Here is a 25,787-nt window from a genome sequence, read left to right as displayed (position 1 = left end):
GCGCGAGGCGATTATGACGCATATTCTAGTGAAGTGGTGTGACGAACCCACCTGAGACGTTTATTAAGTTAGGACACTAGAGCCAGTTGACATCGCTGCGAAGTTGGCGAATGATCCAGAGTACGTGGATAGCCTCGCTGGGAAATAAGTCATAATTATATGGAACCCTACAAAAGAGCCAGCCTACGCTTTTGTAATTGCAATCGGTAAGTCTGTATAGTCATATTTTGTTCCCTCGGTGTGCAATGTGCTCTGTAAATTCCTTTTTGTGGCGCAGCAATTCCTTTAGGGTAAGCAAGTCAATGAGGCGGCGTGGACGGTGGTGGCATGGGGGTGTTCCGCGGGTGTCGGTAGGGGGACAGCGAGGGGCATTTATAATCACAAGATACTCTCACAGCGCTAGATTTACAGTAATGATCAATAGCGTTTGTTGCGGATCAAAGTAAGGGGAAACAGTGTAGTTTCTAGAGTTAGCTGTCGCCGAATTTCCAAGTGTGGTCCTGCTTTTCTTTTATGTTTTCATTAGTCTTCATCTTGCTGTCGTATCCACATCTTGCATTGACGCCACATTAGCCGTACCATGCTCTTGTAGCCTTAGTCGGCGCGAAAACCCGCTGCAGCATACAATTCGCACCGGCTTAGGCTATACGCAACGCACGACGTCATGGATCTCGACCGGAAAGGGCTATACGCACAACGTGAAACTTTTTGGTTCTCGTGTAAAAGCAACTGTCAAAACGAGATTTTCGAAGCTGTAGCGTATCATACTGGTAACTACGGATGTCGCGAACCTCCCAAAGTTCGAATTCGACGATTTTCAAACTTTGGGAACATCCCAGGTGTTCGATTTCGCAAAGTTCGAACGTTCGAAACTGCCCGGATTTGAATTCGTAAAGTTCGAAGTCATTGAGGTTTTTTAAAAATTCGAAATTGACGGTTTCCACTTTTCTTTTTAAGATTGAGGTTCGTAAAATTCAACTGTTTCATTTCGTGAATGATTCAGGCTTGCAAGATTCGCAAATTTCGAATTTATTTGAACTTCAGGTTCGAAAACTTTGAAACAATCGATTTTTTCGGAGCCTAAGCTCGGCGAAGTTCTAAGTCTTCCAACTTCACGAAGACCGGAGCTCCTGTAAATATTGCGAGCTGTGCACCGGAAATTATACTACGAATTTTACACGTACCGTAAAGTCCATTTAGTGTTCGCTACTTGGGTACTACTCGATACTGGCCACAACTTCTAGCTGGTGGGAAAGGCAATGCTCATTTTAAGGCAAGCTATTTCTCTTGAGGACCATAAATTGCAGGACGGAGGAAATAGGCCACAGGCAAGAATATAGTCAACAAAGAACCCGATACAGCGAGACTGCAAGCACCACTCAACGACTAAACTCGAAGCCCCCAAAAATGCGGTTCAACAGCCTCCCCGGAAGCATCCAGACCTTGTTTATCTTTAAGCTACGGTTTCAAAAATAAACGAGGTTTTCTATGTACACCCGATGGCGTACAATCAACCTAAATGCAGATACAAAAAAACTGGTGACGAAATTCGGTTCTAAACTCGAGCCAACGTTTTTACATTCTAAACAATCCTAATCTAAAAACGTTGACTCGAGCGGTCTGTACTGCTGTCTGCGAGTCTTCCTCTGATGGAGTGGCGATGGACAGCGAACTAGGCTCGAGAGTAGAAAACTTCTCCACTCTTAGCTCGCGCGCCGTTCATTCGGGAGGAGGCCGCCCCAGACATACCCCATTCACTGCTGCCCGAGGATACACGCACGCGCAACCAAAGCACCGCGGAAGGCAGCGAGCTGGCGCTGAAGGCAGAGCTTTTCTCAGCGAATGCATCACGCGTTTATCTCGCTTTTCGACGCTGCAAACAACGGAAGTCGGTGCCGGAGCAGTCGACGGCAGTCGGGGCTCGCCAACAACGGGATAAATAGTTCAAGAAGTCCTGTGGTGGCTCCGCCTAGGAACAAGAAATAAAAGCTTCGGCGCAAAAGTTTGACCCTTGATGAGATTCGCAGTTTGTCGAACTTTTGAAGATGGCAGGTTCGGAAGTAGGATACTTTTCTAACTTTTTAAAAAACAAGTTTGAAAATTGTCGAATTCTTTTAATTTAGTAAGCTCGAAAGATTGTTAATTTCGAATTTGTTAATGCATTAGGCTCGAAATAATCGAATTTTCAAATATAGGAAGTTCGAAAGTTTGAATTAATACAATTTATAAACTCAAAAAGTTTGCCAAGCGAAACTTCTCAAACCTTTCGAACCCCCTGGTTCGACCTTCGAACGTTAGGTTTGAAAAAAAGGTTTGTGGCATCTCTAGTGGTAACGCGTCTGCCTCATATACAGCGGACCCGGGTTCGACCCCCAGTGTCGGCTTACTTCTTAATTTATTTTTTCTCAAACATTTAGTTTTGTCGAGGCATTTGGCGATATTTACACTTCTTCTTTACGATTCACTCCGAAAAAAAAAAAAAACGTTCTTGGCGAACCTTAATAATACTAATAATAATCATTTTTATTTGCACGAGAAAGTTTTTCCCACCCAGTGGCGTGCAAGGCTAGACAAAAAGGTCAGTACCCTTATGCATATACGCCTGCTAGCCCGCCGCCGCTCAACTAAATAATAATATAATAATAATATCTTCATTAGCTTTGAAAAATACAGGTGTAAGCGTGCTGGCCCACGAAAGCAAAGATGCTTGTATGTGGGACCAGGCAGCCAACAAAATACCGTGACACATTGAACACTGGAGAAACAAAACAAACAAACAACAGCAATGTAGACATTTGGGCAACGAATACGCACTAAGTAATTATTTAATTATTATTGCGCGAGCGTGAGGCACCATTCTCTTACATTTCGTTTTACCGCACGAAAGGATGACAAGTTCAGCAAAGATTCTGGCAAACAGTTGAACATCGAAGGGACATAGTGTCGTTTTAACTTTTTTCCATAGTTTGTTTGTATCTTAGGGACCTTGAACCTATCTGTACGCCGCAAGTTCCTTTTTTTACCTCTTGTTTAAATGTTCTACTATAATAATTACTTGTTATTATCACATATTTATGAAACTGATTAAATGACAATACTTCTAACGCGCGCATTTTTTCTTCAATGTCTAGTTTATCGAACACTGACCCGTAAGAAATATTGTTTGCACTATATTTAAGATTCTATCAATTCCCTGTTTTTTGTACTCTGAACGATTCCCATATATCGTAATCCCATACCGTATAACAGATTCTCCTAGCGATCTGAAAATAGTTCTCCGCAAGTTTACAGAACATACACTTTTTAGCTTGTAAAGATACGCCGATACCACCCGCATTCTCTTAATAATATATTCGATTTGTTGGTTCCAAAGCAGATGTTGGTCAAATATTAACCCCAAATATTTAACCGAGGATTCATAAGGTAATGGTCTACACGTACAAATGTGTTGAGTATGATCATGAAGGTGAAGATATATGTTTGGTACTAGAGTAATTTGTTTATGGGGATTACGAAAACAAACTAATTTAGTTTTATTGAAGTTCACAGAAATGAGATTACTTGAGAACCAGTTAACTAATACATCTATATCGCTTTGAAGCAGCGGAACCGCCTGGTTATAGTTGTCATGCGGTAGGAATAGAACGGTATCATCCGCGTACTGAAACATTCTAGATCGTAGTTGTAATAACCCTAGATCATTCACATATATATTAAACAATAACAGACCTAGTGTGCTACCCTGTGGCACGCCGCAATCGACTCTGAGTTTTGTACTAGTGCTGCTTCCAATTTTAACCATCTGAAACCTGTTTGTAAAGTAGTCAGTGAAGAATTTCTGAAACGGGCCCCTGAAACCATGCTTATTGAGTTTTGATAGGAGGAGTGCGTGATCAATTGTATCAAATGCCTTGGATAAGTCCAAATACAAGGCAAGGGCTACTTTATTATTTTCAAGCGTTTCATTAACACAGTCCGAGAAAACTTCAAGTAATGAAATAGTGCTCCTTTGTTGCCTGAAACCGTATTGCCCGTCGTTCAATAACGAAAATCTCTCACAGAAGTCATTCATACATATTTGTACCCATTTTTCGAGAATGTGAGCAATTGTTGGCGATATCGATATCGGCCTATAGTTCCCTAATTCCTTCTTACTACCCTTTCTGTATAGCGGTCTCACTACTGACAATTTTAGTCCTTCCGGTATTTTTCCTGTTGTCAGGCATCCGTTAATTATAGCGAGGAGGACCAGTTTTACACTTGAAAAATTGTAGCGCAAATCCCTAATGCGAATTTGGTCTATCCCAGGCACTTTCGTTATTGACATTGAATTAATAATATTCATCAGATCGTACTCATTTATTTCTGGTAGATGTGCTGAATTTACACAGTCAATTTGGTCAGCCGGTTCATCATTTACATGCACCGCTATCTTTTGCCTTAGGGCTTGTACGGTTCTAATGAAACTGTTGTTGAAAGATTCGGCTAAATCCGTTTAGTTATCTAATGCTGGAAAATTCTTTCTCATTCTATCGTCAGCGTTAGTTTTTCTTTTCCTACCCATCAACTCATTCACGAGGTCCCATGTTTTCCTTGGGTTTTTCGCAGAACTAAATTTGCTAGTATAATGATTTCTTTTGGCTAATCTAATTTTAGCAGTTAACTTATTTCTTAGCACACGATATTCGGTTTTTAAAGTGGTATTACCCGGGTTTTGTTTACATCGATGTCATAACCTGTCTTTCAAATGGGATAGTTCTAAAATCTCTTCATTAATCCAGACATTTTCGTGTTTTCTTTGCTTCAATTTTACATTTTTGACAGATATTTTATATATCTATTTAAATTTATCAACGAGTAAGTCGTAAGCGGTAACATGGTCATGTACTAATAATGAATTCCAGTCATACATACTGATAAGATGGTCTACCTTTTTGTTATCTAAAATGGTTTTAAATACCCTCTGGTTTGACATTTCATTTTTTGGACTTTCACCCAATATTGCTAGTGCTACTAAATAACGATCAGCTACCTTTTGTTTAATTACCGCCGGCACTAATGTTGCATTACTAATTCTTATAACTATGTGATCAATGCATGACTTGGTTATTGTACTGCCATAATATTCTTCTCTTGTGTAATCGCGTATCACGTTCTCGAGCCCGAAGGAGGAAAGCGTGTCTAAGTAGTTTGAAACCCCATACTTATTCTCGTTTAAGACATCTATGTTAAAGTCACCAGCCAGTATGATATGCTGGTTGTTATCAAATTGGCGCAGTAATGCTGAGAGTTCCTCACAGAACATTTTTATATTAGAATTGGGCGGTCGATAAACTGCGCATACAATATAAGAAATAGATGCCTTGTGAACAGAAATTGCGCAGAGTTCTGCATGGTCAAGGGAAACGTTAATTCGTTCCGACAAACAGCTATCATTTATAAACATCAGCAAACCTCCTCCCTTTTTGCTTTCCCGACAACGACAGTAAGAATGAAAACCAACCAAACTATATTCCACACATGCTTCCTCTTCGATGTTTATTTCACTTAGTATCAATACGTCCAGGGACGACAGCTTTCCAGATAACAGAACCAATAGTTCGTCCCAGTGTTTGCGTAAACTTCTAACATTCACGTGTATCAGACTGAGTTTTCGATCGCTATTATTCTTTTCTGCTAACAAGTGTGCGATAAGACTCTCCCATTCTTGAATGGGGACGAATGTGCTTTCCATTTCTATGTTATCTTAGCTAAGTCTCCTTCGCATTCGATGCGAAGAGCACCGGCGCGTTCTTTTTGCCTCACAAAGATTTTACCGTTTCGCACCCACACAAACTTATATGACTTTGCTTTTGCGCATTCCTTAGTAGCCCACAGCAAGTTTTTCAGTGTTTTAGTTAGATTTTCGTTAATATAATTTTTTTCATTCCGTAAGGTCACGCGCTTTGTCATCCAGAGGTCCCGCGTCCTCCTTTCCACAAACCTCACCAGGGTTGGCGCTGTTTTTCCTTCCCTCGCCCCTAAACGGTAGCAGCCTCAACGTCCTCAGGGGCAAGTTGCGGCAGCTCGAGTTTATCGGCCAAGTTCTTTACAACTTCTAACATATTCTCGTTTGGTCGTTGGGCGATTCCATGAATTTCGATATTTTTGCGCCGGGAGTACTGCTCCGCATTATCCACTGCTATCTTTAGTTCCCTGATTTGCAGGTCGTGCTCGGCCACTTTAGCTTCTAGTTGATCCGTCCTCTTTGTCAGCTCCTTGATTGTAGCGCACTGCTCATCCAGTCGTTTAAGAAGTTCATCGTACTTCCCTGACAGGGTGCCATCGATGCATCAATTGCTTCGACAGTTTTCCCATGCGCATCTAGCTTCGTCATGATTTCATCGTCTTTCCTGCTTTGTTTTTCTAGAGATTTTTCAACGCCTTCCATCCTGTTTAGGATGTCTGTTAGTTTCTTATAGATAGCTTCGTTTGTGGGCAGCAACTTATCTACATTCAGCTCGAGGGAGCCACTCGAAGTTGCCCTCTCCCCTTCTGCGGGGTCGCGCTCATCGGACGTTTCATACTGACGGGAAATATGAAGTTTGCACGTGTTACATTTCCACGCATTGACGTTCTCTGCCGTCATTGCCTGCAGGGACGTTTTCGTAACGCCAGAGCACTTACCAGTATGGTATTTGTTTTCGCAATCTGGGCACTTTAGACTGAGACCCCCTGCAGGCAAAGAATTCATACATGCAATACATTCGTTTTCTCCCGCCATATCACAGTTTTTAAAGCAAAGAACACTAATAGGCAGACCAGCGAAATGCAAACCCGTAGGCTCACGCTAACGTATTGAGTCAAAATCAAGCTTACCTAAAACAGAAAGGGCAGCGCCTAGCTCTGGGCATAAGGCATCTCGCTGGTCTGCGGCGTGCTGTTCCGCGTTTGGCGCTTTTGTAGTCGACGAAACCAGGCTCTCGGTGTCACAGCAGATAACCGCGGCGCTTGCGCCGTGGACTGCTGCGGCTCGCTGAACTTCCACGTGACGAAAGCTGCCGATGACTGGGCAGCGGGCGATCTTGTTGCTTGTCCCTCCTGCGCTGGGCGCTGCTTCGCAAAGCCGAAGGGCTGCGGTCGTCGGAAATCAGACTTCACACCGTTTACCGACGATCGCCGCCTAAAACAGAAAAGGCAGCGCTTAGCTCTGCATAAGGCATCTCGCTGGTCTGCGGCGTGCTGTTCCGCGTTTGGCGCTTTTGTAGTCGACGAAACCAGGCTCTCGGTGTCACAGCAGATAACCGTGGCGCTTGCGCCGTGGACTGCTGCGGCTCGCTGAACTTCCACGTGACGAAAGCTGCCGATGACTGGGCAGCGGGCGATCTTGTTGCTTGTCCCTCCTGCGCTGGGCGCTGCTTCGCAAAGCCGAAGGGCTGCGGTCGTCGGAAATCAGACTTGACACCGTTTACCGACGATCGCCGCCTAAAACAGAAAAGGCAGCGCTTAGCTCTGCATAAGGCATCTCGCTGGTCTGCGGCATGCTGTTCCGCGTTTGGCGGTTTTGTAGTCGACGAAACCAGGCTCTCGGTGTCACAGCAGATAACCGTGGTGCTTGCGCCGTGGACTGCTGCGGCTCGCTGAACTTCCACGTGACGAAAGCTGCCGATGACTGGGCAGCGGGCGATCTTGTTGCTTGTCCCTCCTGCGCTGGGCGCTGCTTCGCAAAGCCGAAGGGCTGCGGTCGTGGGAAATCAGACTTGACACCGTTTACAGACGATCGTCGCCTAAAACAGAAAAGGCAGCGCTTAGCTCTGGGCATAAGGCATCTCGCTGGTATGAGACTTTCTTTTTTCGGAGGTGCATGGGGTTCAGCGGGGCTTGGTTTGCCGGGTGGACGCCGCGAAGCGGCGTGTGTTAAAGGGATGCCGAATTGAAATCTGGATTCCACAAAAAACGCGGCAGAAGCGTGCAACGGGAGGCTACAAACACCAAAACATCACTGATGCAGCAATATCTCAAACGGATCACCACATTTTTTTTAAAAAAGGACGTGCATTTGACTGATATGTTTACGTCTTGTTTCTTTGAGATGGAGAGGGAACGGCTTCGCGTCCCCTCCGCCTCGCCGCCTTGAGAGGGCGAAGCAAAGAGAGGAGGAAACAAGATATCTCACGTCATGCGCCTCGTCGGCCTGGTTCAATCTCGACCGCTTTTTCTAAAAATACGCCCGTCCACTCCAGATATCGCCTTATGAGTAATGTTGTAGGGATTGTAGCATCCGGCCTACATCTCCTGCATTGTTTTCTTGAAATCCAAATTTCGGTTTACCATTCCTTTAACAGTTTTGTAATTAGCAGCCGCATACTGTTGCCGCGAAGCGGCGTGAATGCAGGCTGGGGGGGGGGGGGGGGGGGGGGTTAACGAGCACCCAGTGATACACGCGCTGTCCGGCATGAACTCTCCTTGTCGTGCGTAGAGCCACTTCCGGTCAAGGTGCACAACTTCGTGCGTATAGCCTTTGTTTTTCGCACCATTGAATTTGTTCTCAGCATGGCTTGCCGCCAAGAACAGATTCAATAGTGCGAAATGTATGCTGCAGGTGGTATGGGCACAGGAGTATGGCACGGAGAAATGGTGGCTGGTACGGTGCCATGCGATGTCACGTGCAAGGCATGTATAGGGAGCATGCAGCACGCCAAATGACTCTGCTGGGAGCTGCAACGCAGTGCCACTGTATTGGCCAACACTTCCCATCATTACTCCGCAGTGAGATTGCGGTGTCACTCATTATGAACGCCAAAGAAGGAACAGGGTAGTGCATGAACAAATTGAACATATTAAGCTTTGCCGTTCCTACTCACAAAGTAAGAACAGTAGGGCCTATTATGTTCATGCGCTGCCTGAATCCTTCTTTGGCGTTCATAATGAGTGACGCCGGAATCTCTCTGATTGCGGCTTTGTGTTGATTAATACACACAGTGCTATACTTGTGCTGCGAAGTTTTATGTCACCTGAACCTGTGAAATATTGGCTCTATAGTAAGGCCCACGCCACCATGGCTGTCTGCTTTCATGAAAACAAAGGTGGCAATTAAACGTCAAATGCAATGCCCTCTACCATGCTGGGAACATGTCTTGTGATGGTGCAAGATCGTAGACGTTTTCTTCAAATATCAGGACGGTATATGAAGATTTTGCGTTCACAGCAACCGAAATAACAGCAACAACAAAGTCACCGGAGCAAGTGTTCGCCGTAGGCAACGTGGCAAGTGAAACGAGAGGTGGCTTTGCGAAGGAATCTTGAGTCAGAGTTTTTCTGGTATTCTGCTCATCTAAGTCGTTTTGGTTGTTTTGAATGCAGCTGTTGCAAAGGTGTGAATGGGCTCTTAGAGGGGCAAAATGTTTTGTGCTTTCACCAAATAGCGCATATAATTAATCCTTGATGTCTATAACCTGCAACATACTCATCAGTTTACTTTTCCATGCAACCGAAACTGCAGAGAAATATTAGAAAAAACCAAGCAGGGCATTCACCCCCTCACCTAGAAGAAAAATGAGCAGTGCTCACTTACCATCACATGACTGCTAAGATAGACCGCTGTCAATCTGTTGTCAACTCTAAATTTGGTATGGCTCATAATCTTAATATATTCTGTTCACCCCTAAGCTGAGACTGCCGTGGAAGCTACGAACGCGTCGGGACTAGTCATACTTCACTCCTTCGCCACATGATCACGCTCTTGCCCAAATTCTTGTATTGAGAGCTGGGTCAGACAGAAGGGAGGCATTGGTTCGTCTCTTGAGCATGGCTCCCACCGCAGTGTTAGCTAATGGGTGAGCGGAGTATAGCACTGCCTCTCTGGCGATTAAAAGTTGTTTTGCTCCTCTGTGTGCTAACTGTGGATTCCAGTGCTGTGAAAATTGAATTGTAAAATATTACTCTCCTGATCTCCTTGTGATTATTGCTTTATGGTATAACATTTTTTTAAAGATTCTAAGGATCCCAGAAAGACACAGAGAAGAGAAAAGCAAAGACTGCATCGTCTAATGCAGACAGTGACAGTGGAGCATCCCAGCAGCAGGTAGGCTTCAAATTTCCACATAATAATATCCCCCCCCCCCCCCAAAAGAAAGGCCTATCAAAAAGGTGGTATACATTTTTTCCCTTAGCCTCGCACCAAGCTACATTGTCCCCATATCCGGCATGCGTTCCAAAAAAGCAAGAGACTACAACACGAAAAAAGTTAAAAAGTATAGAAAGAACATAAGAAGAATTGACGGTTGCAATTCACTTGTAGGCATGTTCTACTGCCGAAGCAAGAGGAAAGCGATGTTTTCACGTACACCGAAAGTTCCAGAATGGTAGATGGTGTTGCCCACATAGAAAAGGTGTATACTCATTATGGGCCCCTCTATTCTTATGACTAGATCATTGCTGTAGTGACTCAAAGGGTGTTGGCTCTAAAAGTAAAATACAAAGTTTTGGCCTGTGTACCATTCATGGTAACTAGTCTATAGCCCATTCACTCTTAAACTAAGGCTATTGTGGTAGTTACATGCTCATTGAGCCACGCATAAATCAATATTTTGCCACATGGTCATGCTCCCCTTATACCCCATGCACAAGTGAGGTCATTTGATGAAAAGGGAGGTGGTTGATCGATCCGGTGAGTGCATAGTTCCCACCACACAGTCAGCTTTGGGTTGTACGGAATATAGTTACGTTGGTCAACACAAAACAGTCTGCCCGGGTAATTCCCCACCGACAACGTGGGGCACCGTTAACTGCGCCAATTGATATATTTTTAAGTGGAATGTTTCAAACCATAAACTAGCTTGGTAAGAGACATATATGTTAAAGCATTCAGAGATGTTAGAACCTTGGACATTTATGCATACCATAAATACAACTGTGTGTGACATGCCGTAGGTGGCACGGACTTCGCGTCAAAGTGTCTAACAACCGGGAAAACCGGGGACTTTCAAGGAAATTTTAATTACCAAGAAAATCAGAGAATTGTCAGGGATATTGTCAAAAAGCGAGCCCAGTCAGGGAAAATCAGCCGGAAACGCCATTGAGCGCCCTGAGCAAAGACTCGAGGACTAAGGGGCAGAAGAATAGGCAATAAATTCAGCTTAAAGCGGAGCGCGGGCCCTGCTCACCTGGTGCAAAGTGTGCTACCCGATGCAAAAGTAACAGCCGACAAATCCAGTCCAAGCATTGGATTGGATTGAATTGAGGGTGCAACAATAGGCTAGATCTAATTAGAGCTATTAGATGTAGTACCAAATGAAAACGCCGCAAACCCCAATCTAATCCAAGCCTTAAGTCGAAAGTATTTGAAAGTCTGCATCTGGTGGCCATGCTGCCATCCAGTTATTGAAAGTGCAAGAAAGTGCTCGTTCATTCGGACTGGATGAACCTCGAATATATCAGAATATACAAGTTGGATTAAGTCCGTGTAAAATGATCCTCACAGTACTCAATGTTCAATGCCTTTTGTCATAATGATGTTATATATATTTAAACGCCTCTGCAGCGGTCAGGAAATTTCACGTGAAATTATTCGGGAGAACCTGGAAAAATGGGGGAATTTAACAATAATAGTTTGCTAGACACCCTCTCACGTGTCTTTTTCAGGACGGTGCTAGCACATATATTCATTTTAAATGAAATGCGTCACAATCATATTTTTTTTCATAATAATGACATTGCTAATTATCCCTCGTGTTTATTTTTGTTTTACTGCTAGGGCTTTTTGTCGCTTTAAAAAAGAATGCGAGCATCCTCTTGTGTTAAGCAGCGGCATATAGAGCAAGCAGGATGTCCCTCAAGTAGATCATGCTGTGTTGCCCCAGTTGATAAGACTAGTTGCCACAAATGCCACTCACCAGAGAAAGTCCTATACTCCTGCATGCTCTTGATAGGGGCCCGATTTTGGGGCCTTGCCAACACTGCCTGCGGTCATATTGAAAGAAAGATTGTTTGTTAAACCTCAATGTCATTCGTGTCGGGGAAATGGTGGAAATGATTGGCTGGTGGAGAGTTATGATTTTTTTAGGGACATTTATTTGCCTCGGCACTTCTAAGCTGTCCCAAGCTATGAGCGATATTACTACTCTTATTAAACCCTGAGACTTAATTAAGAAAAATCTTGTATTACTTGCACATGTAATCACATGAGCAACTGATTACGTAAACTGGCCATGAAGCGTTCAGTGATTAGAATATGGAGGCGGAATTAAAGTATGAAAATGTAGCTCCAACCAAAGCTTTAAAAGAAACCCGACGTTTCGAAACCAACTCGGTTTCTTCTTGAAGGATGATTGAAAGCACACGGAACAGAAGCAGCTCTAACCTCTTTGTTCTCAAAGGAAGAAAAAAAAAGAGAAAGTTGGAAATTAAGAAATTGTAAAATAAACTTTTTAGTTATGGAGACACTCATTTTTTCAGCTTTCTCGTCATGTCACGGAGCTCATCCGAGAACACAGAGGGCAATGCGCCCAGGGACCTGTTGAGGTTTACTGGCGTGTGCTGGATTTGCCACGATTCCAAGAAAATTCTTCTTAGAAAATTAGGCTCTGCATCCACCAAGTGTGCATTCGCGGAGTCAAAGCGATGGTCTAGGTTATCACAACGCTCGGCGATGGCGCTGTGCTCAGAGCCGAACTTCCGCATGTCGTTCTTGTGTGGTCGGATTTGCTCGGGAAAGTTCTTAGTCTCGCCGATGTAGGTTGTAGGGCACTGTGCGCATAAAATAGTGTAAACCACGCCTTGTGCTTTTTCTTTTGGTAGACAATCTTTTGCTCTTGGCATGAACCTTCCTAGTGTGGACGTAGGCATGTGGGCCACCAGAATACCTTCCTTTCCCAGTACTCGTGCAAGAGCTTTGCTGGTTCCCTTTGCGTAGGGAACGCTGATGCGCGCGACTCGATGGAGCTGTCTTTCTTCAACTGGCATCTGGTTTTGTCTGGCGAGACCTTGGCGTCGGGCGGTGCACTCACCGAAGCTACTGGAGTAGCCATTTTTCTTTAGGTTTTGAATTATGTTTTTTTCCTTCTCGTTATTGGTTTGACGAGCAGACAGTTGTTGCTTTACGCAGGAGGGTCAACACCATTGAAGCCTTACGGCTCTTTGGATGGTTGGAGTCAAAATTGAGGTAGCGTCCGGTGTGTGTAGGTTTTCGGTACACCATAAACTTCAGATCTTGCCCTAGTCGATTCACCAGCACATCAAGGAACGGCAAGGCGGCACCTTGACGTTCCTTTCCATTCTTTGTCGTTCCAGAACTGATTTTTTAGCGTGAAAAGAGAGGGCAGCACAGGGATGCACGTGCAGCAGTCGAAGAAAGGGACCTTCGTGTCTCGTCATGCCAAAGGGCATCGCTTTGAACGTTTGGAGCTGCACGACACAAGTTTGTTTGACCACATGCACAAGCATAATCGCGACATCTTCATAGACTGCAAACCGAAGCGAGAGCGAACGGGAATTTTATATTAAACTCGGGAAACGTAAAACGGGGACCTCTTAAATGATTTAGAAGGCTTATGTCAAAAAGCAGTGAGGTGTGTGATGTGTTTTGAGTGGCACTCTCGTGTCAAGAATGGCAGAACGTAAGAGAAATCAAGAAAAGGTTGAATAAGTTGGCCCTATGGGTCTTCGTCTTCATGCGATGTTCAGCTGTTCTTGAAGTGTGAGTACTTGTTTATAACAATTCACAAAATTCGCTGCTTTTTGACACAACCGTGCTGAATAATTTCGAAGCTATGTGCTCTGTACTTGCCGAGTCTGACGCAGAATTGATGGTCCCTCTTGCTCTGCTTTGCAGTCTGTGATGAAATCGCCATTCTGTTCGTACACGTTTTCACAAAAATGTGTGTAATGCAGCTCCAAATGTTCACAAAGTGACCATCTTTGGTATAATGGGACACAAAGGTCCTTTTCTTCCAATGCTGTGCGCGCATTACTTTGATGTACTTCCCTTTTACACTACAAGATCAGTCCCGAAACTTTTTGATCACACTTCGTTATATGATTCAATGTTTCATTTTACAAAGGTGTGCTGCAATCATGAAGCTGAAGTAAACGCCTTAAGAAAGAAAGTTGCAGATCTGAAGCTGAAATTGGAGAAAGCGGAACAGTCCCTAAGTAAGTTTTCCTTTCTCAAGTTGTTGCTTGTTATTGTCTCATATTCCTTGACATGAGTTGCATTTAAGGGGCCCTTTAAGGATTTTAGAACTGGTGTGATATTTGAGCTGAATGGACCTCATTAAACGTGGGAACATGCAGAAAAAAATATTTTTTTTTCACGAATTCGAATTATTTTCGGAGTTATAAGCGAATTAAAATTACAGAAGTACAACATTTTTGCTTCGTGACAGTCGGAAAAAATTAAATGATTGGAGGGTTTGAGCGAGGTGGCTGGCCAACTAGCTATGGGTTAGGCTCATGGCTGCTGCGCAGAGGACGTGCACGCACCGTAACCTCGTCGCTTAAAGGAGCTGTACAGCAGTTTGAGTGCTTTGCTTAAATAATTTTGGAGTTGGTGTCTCGACCTTTCTGAAGCAAAGCACAGAAAAAAACATTTTTGCCTGCATGTCCTAATTTTTATTCTAAAAGTTGAGAAAGATTGACGTTTCCGGCACCTCTCAACTCCTTCACCATCTTCCGAGTCACGTGCGCTGTGACGTCAATGGGGGTAGCGCGGGGTTCCGGTGAAGCTCTCTCTCTAGAGCCATCAGTGAGCAGCGAGAACTCATCCGCGCGTGACCACGTGCTGGCGGGCGCAGCGCGAACAATTTGGTGAAAGGAGGAAAGTCTCATCCGGGTCCGGCCATACCCGTCCGACTCTGTCCCCCTCTTCCTCCGGCTTCAGGCGGCTGTTCGCGGTAGCAGGTAGAGCTGACGGTTTTGTGGACCTAGGATCGAATGCGTCACTAAACCTGCGTATAATAAAAGTTTTACCTATGATGCCAGGTTTTGAACGCGTTTATATTTATGTTGGAGCAACAAGATTTATAGAGAAGTTACCTTTTATCGGTCAGGTATTCGCACAACTTGCTATCTTTCTACAAGACCACCATTGCCGTCACGCCGCGTGTTTCTCATGGCCGCCGCTAACGGCTGCAGATCGGGGAATATACTAATTTCTTCCTCGCGATTACGCGGCGGAATCGAAACCTTTCGAAAAAAGGAGGTGTGTTTTCTGTCCTTTGTGACAAGGTGAACAACGGCAAAAGTAGAAGATGCCAATTCTTTCAATGTTAAAATCGTTGCACAGCTCCTTTAAGCCCTTGCACCGTCGTGAGTTCAGGCTCCGAAGACGATCAGCACTACCAAATGACCTCGGCTGCTTATAAATTTGCATCGGCGAACAGAACGCGCGCCGGCGTAGAATTGTGGTTGCCGTTCACTTTGCCACGCCCCGTCATAACATCCAGCGCAGTGGAATCAATATAGCGATTTGAGGCGAAAAGTTGCAGCACAATGAGTTCGAAAAAACACGCACGAAATAGAAACGAATGCTGGAGATAACCAGTGCGAATAAGCATTTATTTTCTACCAAGTCTCACACACAAGTCAGCGAAAAAAAAAATCACCATATTGTGTTTATCAAAGCATTCGCTGGCCGGCTTCGATGGACTTGATGCACTTGCGTTTTGCAGCAGCCTTCCACGGTGATTTACGTATAACATTGAGGGGAGCGCATGATCCCCAAAACTTCGCCATTTACGCGTTTGAAATTGAAGCACGCTTTGAATAACCATCTCGGACTTCAACTTCGTGTTCATTCAACACCGCTTCTACGTTTGTCACTTGCACACCGGCCAAGTCTCCCGTATTACACGGGAGACTCATAAACTTCGACCACTTCATACGGTTGTACGATTCACAAAAAAATCTTTCGGAAAATGCAAAGTGCCCCTTTCCCCCGCCCCTCCCCCTCCTTTCCCGCACTTAAACGACGAGTTTTTGCCGTACCAACAGACGAGGACAATGATAGCGAGGCCCAGTTGTAACTCGCTAAGTATGTGCAATGGAATACAAATGTGATGATGTTATCCTCATGTAAATTTATTGCTAATATTTCTTTTAACCCCCCCCCCCTCCCCCCTCTCCCCGTCTTAGAAAGTCTTCCGGATTTGGTTTCTCGAACTTGGCAGATGTAGATTTGTTGTTTCCAGCGGGAAGGGCTGCCAGCGGGATGCGACTAGCGCGTGGTCGTGCATAGGTCATACACGAGGTCGTCCTGAATTCTAATAAACTCTACCTTTGGTTCGTCATCGAGCTTCAAGCTTTGGCTGACACCCCGTGAATGTGCGTCCGTCTTGTTAGGCCTACGAAGCTTCTGAAGGTAGCGCGTAGAGCGGTACAAATACAGGCTCGCCCAATCGAGCGCACAGATGTCGTGCACACCAACACAGAAACATGGAGGCATCTTACTAAACGGCGAGGACAGCACATGCAGTCGATTCAAATTGCAGAAATAAGCGTTTCGCACATGCTCTGGGGTTCCAGCTAAACGAACAATAGTCAGATACAACATAAGAAAGACAGTGCGAAGGGGAAAAGGACGCGCACGAGAAAAGCCGTTGTGGGAAGGAGGTGGCTCCTTTCTACTTCAGCTTTCCTAGTTTTCGCCCTTTTCTCATGGCAAAATGCTGTATGAGGGGGAGGGGGGAGAGGAGATTCTAGAAAAATGGAAGATTTTAGGAAGGGCCCGTGCTCCTTGACACCCCCCCCCCCCCCCCCCCCCCCCGGGCTACGTGCCTTCTAGTAATATGCTTCCGGGTCAAAATTTTGCCGGAGACCATCTCGATTAACCTTTGCCCTACATCTTCCTATACACGAAGCAGTCTTGTACACGTTACTAAAAAAAGTATTCGATTACAATTACTATTACTCTTGGCTAAAAGGTATTCGATTAGATGACTTGATTACTTGACAGCAAAAGTAGTTGGACATTACTTAAAGAAGTAATCGTTACTTTTCCGATTACTTTATTGTGTGAAGACTTACACCTTTAGCGTTCATAACGATGAACTACTTCCAACCTATATTTCACATTTTCACAACTACTGAAGAAGAAAAAAGGGGTTATTTCCACAGACTTAGCCATCTCTGTGCGCTGCATCATGGGATCAGCAGTTTTTCTAGCTGCAAAATTTCTAGCAGTGTTGCAATCGCTATTTCACTCGAAACATCTCCACTGGTCCCAGATGAATAGAAACTTAGAGTGCTTCTTGGAATCTTTGGTTCCAAACAGAAGGTATTTTGTTTTCTTGCTCTATATATTTTCTTGTACTGGCAACCTAGAGACCCTTACTCTTTTTCGCACACGCGCGCGCTTCTCCAGATATTATTCACATGTGGATAAACTCGCACGATAGACAAAAGAGCAGCAGCTCCAGGATTTGAAAGGGATCATGTGTAGTATCCATTAGCGGAAGAGGTCGCCCCGACCACTTCTCAACTCGAAACCTTGCTTGTCAAAAAGACCACGTAGGCCCGTCGTAGGGGAAATACGGGATCTTGACGTGCACTTGAACTGGCTTTGTTATATTTTGCATCCGCTTTAGACATTCTTCGGTTGTGGTTCTCCTACGGGCTGCGAGTAGCTACCGTAAGCAGGATTTTTTTTCTTCCTGTGTGTGCGTGCGTGAGGTTGCTAGTTTGAACGATTGACTGAGAAAGTTGCATTCCGCTCCCTCAAACTTCGCCCTGAACGACCTTGGTGACGCATTGGGACTTTCCTGTGGCTTTTCACTCCCAGCCCCAGCTCGAAAAAAAAAAAAACATTCCACAGAAACTGTACATACAAAGGGGCTGACCTTTTGTTCCGACAGCTCCGCAAAAAATATTTTTTTTTCCGTTCGAAAAAAGAAGCAAATTTCATTGCTGTCATTTCAGAAAAAAAAATATGTGTGCGGGGAGGTTGGGGGGGGGGGGGGGGGGGGGGGTGGAAAAATAGTAACGGTTAGAAGTAATTTTCATTACTTCAAAAAGTAATCAGAATAATCGTGTGATTTCTGCCTAATAAAAGTAATCAACTGATTACAAAATTACTCCAAAAAGTGATCGATTAGAAGTAATTCGATTACTAGTAATTCGATTACTTGTAATGCATAGCATACAAGTCTGGGACGAACTCAGTGCCTTACAGCACACTCCAGTCATTTTGTGTCTTTGTCGACTGCGCTAGGCAGGGTAGTTGGGAACACGAAAGAACAGAGGCCGCTGTACAATTTTTATACATTAGGGTCGTTATTCGGACCTAACTGAACAATTCTCGTCAAAAATTGAACCAAATTAATGGGCAATATGCAGAATAGCAGCGCCCTTAGCGGTTCAGGTGCACTCTGTGTGCAGGAGACTGTCAACAAGCAGTTTCGGTTTCTATGGGCTGTGCATCTATCGTCTGCTATTGCCTCCACACCGCATTGCTCACGTCATCGAGGATTGCTCCACCCTTACGCGCGATGCAGTAAGTGCCCTTCTCTTCTCGTCGCCACAGTATCAGACACAATGAATAACATGACAGTTACAATTTTGCTAGCACGGGGCGCGACCAAAAACGCCGTAGTGACGGAAGTCAAGCGAATGCAGATCAATGTTCGCCGAACGCCATGCCAGCTTACTGTGTGCATTTGTTTTAAACCTCGAGAACAGCCGTTGAGACTCATACTCCAGTTTTATAACACGCTGGCTTCGCTAATTGCTATTTTCAGTCGGGCTAATACGGTACATTACAAACTTTGCTGTACGACAGTGCATTCAAGTGCAAACATGCATATCTTGCTACGTGCTACGTCACAGTCAGAAAATTGGCGACAAGAACAAGGGTGTTCTGCAAATGGAGTACTAGTCTCAGTGGCTGTTCTCGAGCTTGTAAACTAATGCACGCAGTGAGCTGGCACAGCGTTTGGCGTGCGTCGATCTGCGTTCACTTGGCTTCAGTATTGCGGCGTTTTCGCTCGCTTCCTATGGCGGCAAAATCGTAATGGCTCCGTTATTCGCTCTGTCTGATATATAGCAACAAGAAGAAAAGGATACTCGCTGCCTAGTGTGTCAGTGTAGAGCAATCCACGACGACGTGAGCAATGGCGGTGCGGAGAGGATAATAGACGACAGATGCAAAGCTCGGCGAAGCCAAAACCACCCATTGACAATCTCCTGCTCCCAGTGTGCACCCGAACCGCTAGTAGTGCTGCCATTTAGCATATTGCCCATTGACTGGTGTCACTTTAGTAGAATCAAATATGATCATAACCAAAATAATATCAAGATAAGACCTCATCGTCCGCTCAAACTGATATTAAAGATGCAATCAACTGCTCTTTAGCAGGTGGCCAGTGCATTAGCTGGTGAGTCATGCAACAATGCCAATGAGCGGTTTCCGTGAGCCTCCAGTAAAGTGGTTCTCAAACCGGTTCGAGGACCCCGAAAGGTCCTTGAGAGCGTTCATGAAAATCCACACGAACTAAACAAAAACAAAAAAAAACTCTTATATCATTGCATTAGATCTCTGATGCAAAATGCACTTGGGATCCCCGTATGGCCTCCGAGTGGGTGGGGTGCGTAGACTATACAATCAAGTTGTTCGATTTTGCGCCACGCCATCGAATGAATGTGCCAAATGCTAGCTAAGGCCCCAGAAAGTAGTATCTCGTAGCAGAGAATGAACACTCTATACCATATGACATGCAAGAGCGTCCACTGCATACCACAGCACCAACGTGACTTCATCGTCGTAGTACAGTTGATTATCAGTGTTGCCATTTCTCTCGGCCAGACAGTTTAGGTTTTGCCAGAGATGCCCGAAACCAAACGTTGAGACACACTATTTACAAAGCTCCACACAATAATGAGAAGAAAAATAAAAGAAGCACCATGTAATTCAGGGAAATGGCTGAGCTAAAAAAAGGTTATGATCACAAATTTCGAGATACTGACCACAGTTTCCCTTTAATATGGGCCAGTATAAAGATGTCAACTCGTCGACGTCCAGAATGGCTGCAGTAGATGCTGCCAGGGTGATTCCACAAGTAGAAAAAGAGGGGTAGAAGGTTTATGCAGCGCAAATACATTCTTGTTCATAGTCACTGACGCCTGGCAAGTAGTGACTACTCATAAATTCGGGACCCTGGGTCCCAGTGGTTGAGCGGCCAAGCGACAACTCTCAAAAACACAGTGCATCATTTTTTTTTACCAATAACATTAAATTTTGGAGACACCAATCACTCTAGTCTAGATAAAACGCTGTTTTCTGCTCTAATTCTACACTTTGTGAATCTTATACATGAATAAACTCCAGTTAACCTGTTTTCCAGTTGTTCTTACATAAGCCATGCTTTAGAATAAATAAAAATTCTTGTGAATTTTTTCTTTGTAAAAGATCTGAAGGGCCTAGTAAAGAAATCGGAGCGCAGGGAGACAGCTGCTGTTGCTACAACTGCAGACGCCGGAGATCAAGCCATGCTGCAAACGAAGATGGTGAGCTTCTTTCTGTGTTGTATGTATTGAGCTTTGAGTGCATCTTAAGCCACACAGAGGCTGTGTACACTTCAAATCACCTTTCAGAGCCTGTGATAGTAATCGAACATCAATTATATACATTATCTCTTGGATACATTGCACTTGCTTGCCTGCTGCACGATCAATTCCTTCAGAGATGAAAGCTTCTACTTTTTCACTATCTTAGCTGTTATGAGGGGTTTTGCAGAGAGGCAGCTAAGGCAAAGTTTTGTTCCTGGTGCACAAGGTCCACTGCAATGAAAGCGGATGAACCTCACCTTTATGTTGGGCTCACTCTTTGTTTTACTTCCTAGGGTGAAAGTCTGGAGCATCGTGAAATGTTATGAAGAGACAACTCAGCATTGTGTCGTTACAAAAAAATACTTTGCCCTTGTGGGGGTTGAACACACAGACCTCTTGCTTTCTCATTCAATACTCTATCCCTGCACCTACTGTACCCCTGCACCAGTAAAGTGGCTTTGCCTAATATCCTTTCGGTTGACATGTCGAACCTCGTTATAACGAAGTAGCACAGTGCGCTCAAATTTGTTGGTTATATCCAATATTCGTTATAAAAGTGCACATAAAGATTTGCGCAAACATTCTGGCAAACGGGTCTATGCAAAAAGCGCGGCCAACGTGTATGACGCCAAGATATAAAAACGCGATGTTGCGGAATTGGAGCCCCCTAATGAACGTGCAAATCCTTACCTGTAACCTCGGGCTGCATTTAAAAAATTGAGCCGGCACATTATTAAGGGAATTTACAACCGAGGAACCATGTTGCCAGAGTCCGCAATTCAATTTATTTGAAGCGAGACGTTATCTTCAACTGGTGGCTTTTTACAGCATTGAGGATAATGAAATTCTCGACGGTGTTCATGCAGGAGAGAGCCTTCTCCACTTTGGTGGTTTTGTCGCGGGGAGCTTTCCTAAGTAGCTTTGCAGCTTTCTCCTCATGTCCGCGGCATCCGCACAACTTGTCGAAGGTTCTTCAACATAGTCTTCGCTGTCACCTTTGCTGTCAGTGCCGCTATTATTACCGGGCACCACAACATATCCACAATTTCTTGGTCTATTAGCTCGGGGGCCATGTCCACGTTGTCGTCGTCGGAGACGAGGTCTCCGAATGTAATAGTCGGCAACGTCAACCGATCCCACGGTGTCTCGTCAAGTTGTGTTAATACAGGGTGTACTTCGCCGTAGGGCAGAATGAAGCCGGCATCTACGAAGCAGTTCCTTACTGTTGACTGCTTTACGTCGTTTCATATCCATACAGCATTGTCAACGTTGTTTTCATGATGATGGCTGTGGTTTGCCGCTGCTCTATGTCGCACACAAGTTGCGTCATCAAACGCTTCCGATAAGAGCACTTCGAAGAACGGATGATACCCTTATCCAAGGGCTGGAGAACCAATGTTGTGTTCGGTGGAAGAAACATTAGGCGGACTGCCTTCAGTGGGCAAGACACCTTGTGCGCCTGAGAATTGTTCAAAAGCAGAAGGATTTTCCTATGCAGCTTCTACATGTCCTCATCGAAAGGCTTCAGCCAGAAGCAGAAAAAGCGGAACTTTTTCTGCTTTCACTGGACCAGCAACAGAAGGCTGAAGTCTCCTTCCACTTCTGCATCCTGAAATAGCTGAAACTGAATATTTGAGGCAAAAAAGTGCATGTGTGCTGCACATGATTATTTTTCTAGTTCTTATTTTGATCTCTTGTTTTGTTCTTTTCTCAAACTTGCAGGAGAACATTGGGAACGGAGTGCTTGTTCCTTCAACACAGCTGGCCACACTAAGTAAAACTTTTGCATTGCAGCAAGACAAGCTTGCCCGGAATTTGGTGCGCATTGTTTTCACTGCAGAGGAGGCGCATGGAAAGTCTCTGAATGGAAAAGCCTGCAATGCACGGAAGGACATCCCCGCCAAGGAGTGCATTGATAAGGGAAAGATGGATGCCATCATCAGCAAGTCCAGAAACTTGTGTGGTTTATTTTGTTTCTTTATTTTACTTTGCTTATACTTTGAGCCGTTATACTTACACTTTGAGTGGCCCACTGTTTGTTGGTCACTCAAAATAAATAAATGAATGCTATTAATGTTTTGTGCCCCAGATGGTTTAAAATGTCATTTAATTGTAAACACAGCTATTTTTTGCTCTTTTCATAGTTCTTAAATTATATATATATTTTTTTTATAATGTGATCAATCCTTTATTGGCATTACCAGCTTTTCTGTATAAATATATATCTAGTTACGTAGCTCCTGCTTTAATAAATGTAATATATAGGTGTCAAGTTACTCTTAGGAAAAAATATTACTTCTGGCTGATTGTACCAAACGTTTTTCTTCCCCAGCCTGCATCTGCAGCCAATCCAAGGTCGGCGACACCAAGGTCAAGAACAGCATTAGCAACATGCTATCAAAGGAATCGAAAGAATATACATACTGGAATTAATAAAAATTAAGAGTGAATTAAATGGCGCGATTTCAATTATCAGCAATTGTTAAGTACACTAATGACGTATTACAACCCTCTCAATTTTTTTAGATTATGCAATATGATCAAAAGTGTTTATTAGTCAGTTTTTGGTAGGGACTACAAATGCACTGCAAAGGCAGCAGAAAAGGGTTAATGATTGGCATTATGTCAAAGGCAAATTCGCAATGCGAATAGCCGCAACTAACCAAGAAATGTGGGACAATATTCACTAAAGGCAATTGAAAAGGGAATGAAAAAGAGTTGGCATTTAATATCTGTTGTGTCACTTTTCGATTGAGTCAACAGACTTCCCATGCTGCTTTTCTGTTGAAACGCTATAGAAAAATCTCAACAGGGAATATTGAACATCAACAGCATTTAAAAAAAAGAAGCATCACGAAATGTTTGTTGACTTTCAATTGAAAAGTGGGTCAATCCTCAATAGAAAGTCAACAGACTTTTTTTTTATGCGTTCCTTTTAAAAAGCTGTTGACATTTCATATTCAATGTTGACTTTTGAACAGCTTTTCAACAGAAAAGCATCACAGAAAGTCTGTTGACTTTCAATAGAAAAGTAGGCCAATTTTCAATAGGATGTCAACAGACTTTTTTTGACGTATTTCTGTTGAAAAACTGTTTACATTTAGTAGCCTCTGCTTACTTTTGTCAACAACGTTTCAACAAAAAAGTATCACTGGAAGTCTGTTGACTTTCATTAGAAAAGTGGGCCAATATTTAAAAGAAAGTAAAGAGAAAAGCTATTGACATACTATACCCTCTATTGACTTTTTTCAAAAGCTTTTCAACTAAAAAGTGTAACAATTTTTTGTAAGGATGAATTGCATCATTAAAATTTCAAACAACCTATATTATTTGCCATATATATTGGGAGCGATCACACGCGTGTTTATTTTCCTCGACGTGCGCCAACACAAAAACCCTCATCGCCGTAGAATATAAGCAAGGGTTTGGTTGCACACTTGTAAAGGTCGCAATTCCGCTCACTGGCTGAGCCAAGAAGCACGGGGATTTCGCTACGGTGCTTTGCTTCAAGTGCTTTCATTTATTTTTATTTATACATACTGCAGCCGCAGTGGTCGCGACGCCAACTGCCGCCAACGAACAAGCATATGACGCCGAGAGCCGGCGTCTTTAGCAAAGAAGGAACTGCAGTTCCTTGTTGTTACCACGCCTTTTTTGTTACTGCGACTATCGCGGCCTGGGGAACGCGCACCACTTTTGAGTCGAAAAGATCGTCTCCTGAGGACGCCGGCTCTCGGCGCCGTATGCTCGTTCGTTGGCGGCGTTCGTTGCGCCATCTCTTGTCTCCCGTGCGAAACGGCGCCATGTTGTTTGAAGACCGGTGGCGTCGCTGCGTTTCCATAAAAGCTAAGCCTTTTTTTTTCATATTTTTTCCTCTGGTAAATTCGCTCTTTCTAAATTTTACAAAAAAAAAAAAAAAATGCACCATCTGTGGGCAACGCTGCACAAAGTCGTAGAGCGATAGGTTAAGAAACCGAATTTTGCGGTCTATTTAAAGAGCCTGGCCTGTCCCTGAATCACCCTGTATTTAGCTTTTCGCACCATTCCGTTTTTCATCTTACCAACCATTTCACCTCACTGTCAGATGTACACCGCGTTTTGGACCAACATTTATACTTCCCAACACTTTGGAGAGACGGCGAGGCATCTACACTTTTCAATATGAAGACATTACCTTAATGCTCCAGTGTCGTAATTAATAGCGCTGAACTTGGCGAGGCAGCAGAGTCGAAGCAAAAAAGATTGCATGAATGCGCTCCAACATACAGAAAAACGTTAATGACCGAAAAAAAAGAGTATCATATGTAAATTGAAAATTAAAATCTCTTTCGTGTAACGATAATGCAAGAAAACGCGCGAAAAAAACGAACAGAGCAGAAGAAACAAGCATTTCGAAGCGTTCGACTTGTTTGCACCTTTATTTCGCGCTGTCTATGCTTTTTTATTTTATTTTTTATTTTTTTTTAGCTCTGTTTCTTATTATGATAAACGAATACCAACCAGCCAACGGTACTAAAACACTTAGTTGGGAAGCTGATATAGAGACTTATTTGAAAAAGTGGCCCCGATCTCTCCTCGAGCACCGAGCTAATGACAAACGCCGCCATTTCTCCCGCAGCGGCCACTCGAGAACCTGCACGTTACTTCCATTTTGGCTTAAATCGGCCACTTTGGAGCCGAAACAGATAGACCGGAAGAGGTTACAGGGGTGCCACACCCGTCTCCCCAGCGGACGCGCCGCGACTTACTACTGAAGTTAAAATGCACCTAGGTCGGGACGCGCTACCTGAAAGCACCGCTGACGCATGGTTGTATAAAAACAATATTAATTGTGCCGCAAAACCCTGAAACTAAAGATTTTAAAAACATCACGCGCCCAACATTTTGTGCTAAACTCCAATATATTTCATACCAAACGAGTCTTTTCCCTTTGTTTTTACGCAAAAATATGCTATGTAAAAGCTCAAGGTGACCACAGTACAGAAAAACGACAAAGAGTGGCGCTGTTGTCGTGTTTAGCTCGGTCTCGGTAAACGCCAGTGGTCCAAGTTTCGACGGCGAGTTTCCCAAATGAGTGTTCTAGTAACGTTGCAACCAGCCCAACTCTCGACGTTACCCCGTCTAAATGTTCCACAAGCCAAACGGCTGCAAAAAAAGTTAATAGTAGATAGAGATAAGCTTAAACAAAGCCCCAAAAATAACCACGCGCATAACAAATAAAAAAAAAGTATTTTGGCTTTAAGAACGAGAATCCACAGCCCTTTCAGCCT

At 43.9% G+C, this 25,787-nt stretch overlaps 1 pseudogene; it reads left to right on the top strand.

Annotated features, from left to right (window-relative positions):
- The first annotated feature begins 13 nt into the window (after positions 1-13).
- Positions 14-22,950, top strand: LOC120842670 (annotated as a pseudogene).
- The last annotated feature ends 2,837 nt before the right edge of the window (positions 22,951-25,787 follow it).

This window comes from Ixodes scapularis, unplaced genomic scaffold (assembly GCF_016920785.2).
Source record: "Ixodes scapularis isolate PalLabHiFi unplaced genomic scaffold, ASM1692078v2 PGA_scaffold11__112_contigs__length_91849675, whole genome shotgun sequence".
NCBI classification, from domain to species: domain Eukaryota; kingdom Metazoa; phylum Arthropoda; class Arachnida; order Ixodida; family Ixodidae; genus Ixodes; species Ixodes scapularis.
This window is presented reverse-complemented; position numbering and strand designations above follow the sequence as displayed.